At 61.5% G+C, this 7,378-nt stretch overlaps 1 non-coding gene across 1 annotated transcript; it reads right to left on the reverse strand.

The window, feature by feature from the left end:
• Positions 1–519: 519 nt before the first annotated feature.
• Positions 520–601, reverse strand: TRNAS-AGA (transfer RNA serine (anticodon AGA)). Its single transcript has one exon. It is a non-coding gene; the product is annotated as a tRNA-Ser (tRNA).
• Between the last annotated feature and the right edge of the window lie 6,777 nt (positions 602–7,378).

Genomic DNA, 7,378 nt, shown 5'->3' on the forward strand with positions numbered 1-7,378 from the left:
AGGTACAAGGAGCTCAAATGAGATTAATGGCGCCTAAATAGAGCACGTAAAGGAACAGTTACAAATCTAAGAAAAGGCAAAGAAAGACTAGAAAAAAAACACGGAAAGAGCCTGTAGATAAAATTCTCTTCCTGGGACAGCAGGCTAAGAGAAATTACACAGGGAGCAGTTAAGCTTGTAACACGGGGAGAATAGAAAAGAAAATGCAGTTTTATGAAGTGTGTTTGCCTAATCCAGCAAGCACTTTTGTTTTATTTTTCTATTTGCTTCTTTTATTTGTAAAGTAAGTTTCAAGTGCATGAATGGCATGACTGCGAGAGCCAGGGTATAATAATTTGAAGTGTTTGCACCAGCGCTAATGTAGGACGAGAGTTATAGCAAAGATATGAAAGGGGTAGCGATAATAAATATGTGAAAGGGCAATAGTGACACCAAAATAAGCCACCTATTTATAAAACTGACATGGAAGAAATTCTAAAGGTTAACTTCTGAAATTGTAGCCGATGTTAAAAAGTTTCTCGTTGTTGGCAGGATTCGAACCTGCGCGGGGGTACCCCAATGGATTTCTAGTCCATCACCTTAACCACTCGGCCACAACAACTGACTGTAAGTTTTGTGCAAATAATCTGTATGAAAGTTTTCAAGGTGTTCCACAGCAAATTCCTGATATCCAGCAATGCACTTTTTAAAAATAATGTTTTTTTCAGCAGGCACATTCTCTCCTAAAAACAAAAATAAGGCTACATCTTATAGGGCCGGATGTATCAAACAATCGTTTTGCGATTCTGTAAATACCGAAACGCAATTTGAAAATTCCAAAACTATTCTTTCCTTAGGTTGGAGCGCCATCTAGCGCAAGTTGGGCAGGGAATGTGTTGGAATATTCCTTATGTTGGAGCGCCATCTAGCGCAAGTGGGGCAGGGAAGGTGTTGGAACATTCCTTATGTTGGAGCGCCATCTAGCGCAAGTTGGGCAGGGAAGGTGTTGGAATATTCCTTATGTTGGAGCGCCATCTAGCGCAAGTCGGGCAGGGAAGGTGTTGGAATATTCCTTATGTTGGAGCGCCATCTAGCGCAAGTCGGGCAGGGAAGGTGTTGGAACATTCCTTATGTTGGAGCGCCATCTAGCGCAAGTTGGGCAGGGAAGGTGTTGGAATATTCCTTATGTTGGAGCGCCATCTAGCGCAAGTTGGGCAGGAAAGGTGTTGGAATATTCCTTATGTTGGAGCGCCATCTAGCGCAAGTCGGGCAGTAAAGGTGTTGGAATATTCCTTATGTTGGAGCGCCATCTAGCGCAAGTCGGGCAGGGAAGGTGTTGGAACATTCCTTATGTTGGAGCGCCATCTAGCGCAAGTCGGGCAGGGAAGGTGTTGGAACATTCCTTATGTTGGAGCGCCATCTAGCGCAAGTTGGGCAGGGAAGGTGTTGGAATATTCCTTATGTTGGAGCGCCATCTAGCGCAAGTTGGGCAGGAAAGGTGTTGGAATATTCCTTATGTTGGAGCGCCATCTAGCGCAAGTCGGGCAGTAAAGGTGTTGGAATATTCCTTATGTTGGAGAGCCATCTAGCGCAAGTCGGGCAGGGAAGGTGTTGGAACATTCCTTATGTTGGAGAGCCATCTAGCGCAAGTCGGGCAGGGAAGGTGGTTTTCCCGGTATTCCTCCCCTGGGTGTCCAGGGCTCCAGGCCGACGGCATGGGCGAGTGCCCGGGACGGGCTCCATGGTTTTCCCGGTATTCCTCCCCTGGGTGTCCAGGGCTCCAGGCCGACGACATGGCCCATTGCCCGGGACGGGCTCCATGGTTTTCACGGCAGTCCTCCCCTGGGTGTCCAGGGCTCCAGGCCGACGGCATGGCGGAGTGCCCAGGACGGGCTCCATGCATCCCGGGCAGTTGTCCCCCGGGCGTCCGGGGCTCCAGGCCGATGGCATGGCTGATTGCCCGGTACGGGCTCCATGGTTTTCCCGGTATTCCTCCCCTGGGTGTCCAGGGCTCCAGGCCGACGGCATGGGCGAGTGCCCGGGACGGGCTTCATGCGTCCCGGGCAGTCGTCCCCCAGGGCGTTCGGGTCTCCAGGCCAACGGCATAGGCGAGTGCCCAGGTCAGGCTCCATGGTTTTCACGGTAGTCCTCTCCGGGCGTCCGTGGCTCCAGGCCATCGGCATGTAAAATGTAAATTTATCATTGGAATAGGCACCGATGCGAGAATTATTGGTTCCGTGGAATTTTGAGCCCAAGACCCGCCGAGGCGGGGAATTGAAACCTGGTCCCGGGCTAGACCTCTGCATCAGGGTCTGCCGCTCTAACCATTGAGCCACACTTCTCCACTGCATGGCTGAGTGCCCGGGACGGGCTCCATGGTTTTCCTGGTATTCTTACTCTGGGTGTCCGTGGCTCCAGGCCGACGGCATGGCCGATTGCCCCGGACGGGCTCCATGGTTTTAACAGTAGTCCTCCCCCGGGCGTCCGGGGCTCCAGTCCGATGGCATGGCCGAGTGCCCGGGTTGGGCTCCAGGGTTTTCATGGTAGTCCTCCCCCGGGCATCCGTAGCTCCAGGCCGACGGCATGTCAAAGTGCCCAGGACGGGCTCCATGCATCCCGGGCAGTCGTCCCCCCGTGCGTCCGGGGCAGTAGTCCCCCAGGTCTCCAGGCCAACGGCATGGGTGAGTGCCCAGGTCGGGCTCCATGGTATTCACTGTAGTACTCCCCCGGGCGTCCGTGGCTCCAGGCCGACGGCATGTCAAAGTGACCAGGACGGGATCCATGTGTCCCGGGCAGTTGTCCCCCGGGTCTCCAGGCCAACGGCATGGGCAGAGTGCCTGGGTCGGGCTCCATGGTTTTCACGGTAGTCCTCCCCTGGGCGTTCGTGGCTCCAGGCCGGCGCATTTCAAAGTGCCCAGGACGGGCTCCATGCGTCCCGGGCAGTCGTCCCCCGGGGCGTCCGGGTCTCCAGGCCAACGTCATAAGCGAGTGCCCAGGTCGGGCTCCATGGTTTTCACGGTAGTCCTCCCCGGGCGTCCGTGGCTCCAGGCCGGCGGCATGTAAAATGTAAATTTATCATTGGAATAGGCACCGAGGTGAGAATTATGGGGTCCGTGGAATTTTGAGCCCAAGACCCGCCGAGGCGGGGAATTGAACCCTGGTCCCGGGCTAGACCTCTGCATCAGGGTCTGCCGCTCTAACCATTGAGCCACACTTCTCCACTGCATGGCCGAGTGCCCGGGACGGGCTCCATGGTTTTCCTGGTATTCTTCCCCTGGCTGTCCATGGCTCCAGGCCGACGGCATGTCAAAGTGCCCAGGACGGGCTCCATGCGTCCCGGGCAGTCGTCCCCCGGGTCTCCAGGCCAACGGCATGGGTGAGTGCCCAGGTCGGGCTCCATGGTATTCACGGTAGTCCTCCCCCGGGCGTCCGTGGCTCTAGGCCGATGGCATGTCAAAGTGCCCAGAACGGGCTCCATGCGTCCCGGGCAGTTGTCCCCCGGGTCTCCAGGCCAACAGCATGGGCAGAGTGCCCGGGTCGGGCTCCATGGTTTTCACGGTAGACCTCCCCCCCGGGCGTCCGTGGCTCCAGGCCGACGGCATGTCAAAGTGCCCAGGACGGGCTCCATGCGTCCCGGGCAGTCGTCCCCCGGGGCGTCCAGGTCTCCAGGCCAACGGCATGGGCAAAGTGCCTGGGTTTTCCTCTTCGTCCCGGGACGGGGTGGGGAAGAGTCCAGGCGGCTTCACCTCCATGCCCGGCCATCTGATCGCCCAGATTCCCTCGGCCATCTGGTCGCCCGAAACGCTTTCCTATGGGGGGGACCAGATGGCCGAACTTCCCTGGAAGACCCGATGAGGTGCCATTTGCCTCCCGGATCCCAGCTAGGGCTCCATGAGGTCGGGTTCTTTCACGCCTTGGGTCTCCAGGTCTCCAGGCCAACGGCATGGGCAAAGTGCCTGGGTCGGGCTCCATGGTTTTCACGCTAGTCCTCCCCCCAGGCGTCCGTGGCTCCAGGCCAACAGCATGTCAAAGTGCCCAGGACGGGCTCCATGCGTCCCGGGCAGTCGTCCCCCGGGGCGTCCAGGTCTCCAGGCCAACGGCATGGGCAAAGTGCCTGGGTCGGGCTCCATGGTTTTCACGCTAGTCCTCCCCCCAGGCGTCCGTGGCTCCAGGCCAACAGCATGTCAAAGTGCCCAGGACGGGCTCCATGTGTCCCGGGCAGTCGTCCCCCCGGGCGTCCGGGCCTTGAAGCTCCGGTGGTCCTCACCGTGCCTGAGGCCCAGCCGGGGTCCCCGAGCCCTTGCCGGCGTGGGCAGGCAGCAGCCCTACCACGAAGGCTCGGGGTGGGAATCAGGGAGTCCTTTCGGTCCCGGCCACCTGGTTGCACCTTTCCCCTCGCCCATCTGGTCTCCCGCAATGCTATCCAATAGGGCGACCAGATGGCCAAACTTCCCTGGAAGTCCCTATGAGGTGCCATTTGCCTCCCCGATCCCAGCAAGGGCTCCAGGAGGTCGGGTACTTTCACGCCTTGGGTCCCCTCTGTCACCTCGTGTGCACAGATTACAAGAAAGGGGGGTAATTTTCCTCCGGATTTCTAGGGGCAAGGTACCTTTGGACACCCCTCCCAGGCTGGTGGTTCTCTGCCATGGGGGACCAGATGGGCGATGCCTGGGTAACACCACCCGGGGCTTCCTTCCTCCAGGCCAACGGCATGTCAAAGTGCCCAGGACGGGCTCCATGCGTCCCGGGCAGTCGTCCCCCGGGTCTCCAGGCCGATGGCAGGTTAAAGTGCCCAGGACGGGCTCCACGGGTCCCGGCGCAGTCCTCCCCTGGGCGACCGGGGCACCCATCTCCAGGAGGCCAACGGCATTGGCAAAGCACCCGGGAAGGGCTCCATGGGTCCCGGGCAGTCCTCCCCTGGGTGTCCGGCGCTCCCTTCTCCAGGCCGACGGCAGGTTAAAGTGCCCAGGACGGGCTCCACGGGTCCTGGTGCAGTCCTCCCCTGGGCGTCCAGCGCTCCCTTCTCCAGGCCGACGGCAGGTCAAAGTGCCCAGGACGGGCTCCACAGGTCCCGGGCAGTCCTCCCCTGGGCGACCGGGGCACCCATCTCCAGGAGGCCAACGGCATTGGCAAAGCACCCGGGAAGGGCTCCATGGGTCCCGGGCAGTCCTCCCCTGGGTGTCCGGCGCTCCCTTCTCCAGGCCGACGGCATGTCAAAGTGCCCAGGACGGGCTCCATGAGTCTGGGACAGTCCTCCCCCGGGCGTCCGGGACACCCATCTCCAGGAGGCCAACGGCATTGCAAAGTACCCAGGACGGGCTCCATGGGTCCCGGGCAGACCTCCCCCGGGCGTCCGGGGCACCCATCTCCATGAGGCCAACGGCATTGGCAAAGTACCCTGGAAGGGCTCCACGGGTCCCGGGCAGGCCTCTCCCCCGGGCGTCCAGGGCACCCACGTCCAGGCCGACGGCATGTAAAAGTTCCCAGGACGGGTCCATGGGTCCCGGGCAGCCCGCCCCCGGGCGTTCGGGGCACCCATCTCCAGGAGGCCAACGGCGTTGCAAAGTACCCAGGATGGGCTCCATGCGTCCCGGGCATTCGTCCCCCAGGCGCCCGGGGCTCCATCCAGGCTGACGGTATGGCAGAGTGCCCGGGTCGGGCTCCATGGTTTTCACGGTGGTCCTCCCCTGGGTGTTGGGGCGCTCCAGGCCAATGGCATGGAAAAAGTGCCCAGGATGGGCTCCATGCATCCTGGGCATTCGTCCCCCGGGCGTCCGGGGCTCCATCCAGGCTGACGGCATGGCAGAGTGCCCGGGTCGGGCTCCGTGGTTTTCAGGGTGGTCCTCCCCTGAGTGTCGGGGCGCTCCAGGCCGACAGCATGGAAAAGTGCCCAGGACGGGCTCCATGCGTCCCGGGCCTTCGTCCCCCGGGCGCCCGAGGCTCCATCCAGGCTGACGGCATGGCAGAGTGCCCGGGTCGGGCTCCATGGTTTCCAGGGTGGTCCTCCCCTGGGTGTCGGGGCGCTCCAGGCCGACGGCATGGAAAAGTGCCCAGGACGGGCTCCATGCGTCCTGGTCCTTCGTCCCGGGACGGGGTGGGGAAGAGTCCAGGCGGCTTCACCTCCATGCCCGGCCATCTGATCGCCCAGATTCCCTCGGCCATCTGGTCGCCCGCAACGCTTTCCTATGGGGGGGACCAGATGGCCGAACTTCCCTGGAAGACCCGATGAGGTGCCATTTGCCTCCCGGATCCCAGCTAGGGCTCCATGAGGTCGGGTTCTTTCACGCCTTGGGTCTCCAGGTCTCCAGGCCAACGGCATGGGCAAAGTGCCTGGGTCGGGCTCCATGGTTTTCACGCTAGTCCTCCCCCAGGCGTCCGTGGCTCCAGGCCAACAGCATGTCAAAGTGCCCAGGACGGGCTCCATGTGTCCCGGGCAGTCGTCCCCCCTGGTGTCCGGGCCTTGGAGCTCCGGTGGTCCTCACCGTGCCTGAGGCCCAGCCGGGGTCCCCGAGCCCTTGCCGGCGTGGGCAGGCAGCAGCCCTACCACGAAGGCTCGGGGTGGGAATCAGGGAGTCCTTTCGGTCCCGGCCACCTGGTTGCACCTTTCCCCTCGCCCATCTGGTCTCCCGCAATGCTATCCAATAGGGCGACCAGATGGCCAAACTTCCCTGGAAGTCCCTATGAGGTGCCATTTGCCTCCCCGATCCCAGCAAGGGCTCCAGGAGGTCGGGTACTTTCACGCCTTGGGTCCCCTCTGTCACCTCGTGTGCACAGATTACAAGAAAGGGGGGTAATTTTCCTCCGGATTTCTAGGGGCAAGGTACCTTTGGACACCCCTCCCAGGCTGGTGGTTCTCTGCCATGGGGGACCAGATGGGCGATGCCTGGGTAACACCACCCGGGGCTTCCTTCCTCCAGGCCAACGGCATGTCAAAGTGCCCAGGATGGGCTCCATGCGTCCCGGGCAGTCGTCCCCCGGGTCTCCAGGCCGATGGCAGGTTAAAGTGCCCAGGACGGGCTCCACGGGTCCCGGCGCAGTCCTCCCCTGGGCGACCGGGGCACCCATCTCCAGGAGGCCAACGGCATTTGCAAAGCACCCGGGAAGGGCTCCATGGGTCCCGGGCAGTCCTCCCCTGGGTGTCCGGCGCTCCCTTCTCCAGGCCGATGGCAGGTTAAAGTGCCCAGGACGGGCTCCACGGGTCCCGGCGCAGTCCTCCCCTGGGCGTCCAGCGCTCCCTTCTCCAGGCCGACGGCAGGTCAAAGTGCCCAGGACGGGCTCCACAGGTCCCGGGCAGTCCTCCCCTGGGCGACCGGGGCACCCATCTCCAGGAGGCCAACGGCATTGGCAAAGCACCCGGGTCGGGCTCCATGGGTCCCGGGCAGCCCTCCCCCGGGCGTCC

The sequence above is a fragment of the Lissotriton helveticus genome, chromosome 12, assembly GCF_964261635.1.
Source record: "Lissotriton helveticus chromosome 12, aLisHel1.1, whole genome shotgun sequence".
In the NCBI taxonomy this organism is placed as follows: domain Eukaryota; kingdom Metazoa; phylum Chordata; class Amphibia; order Caudata; family Salamandridae; genus Lissotriton; species Lissotriton helveticus.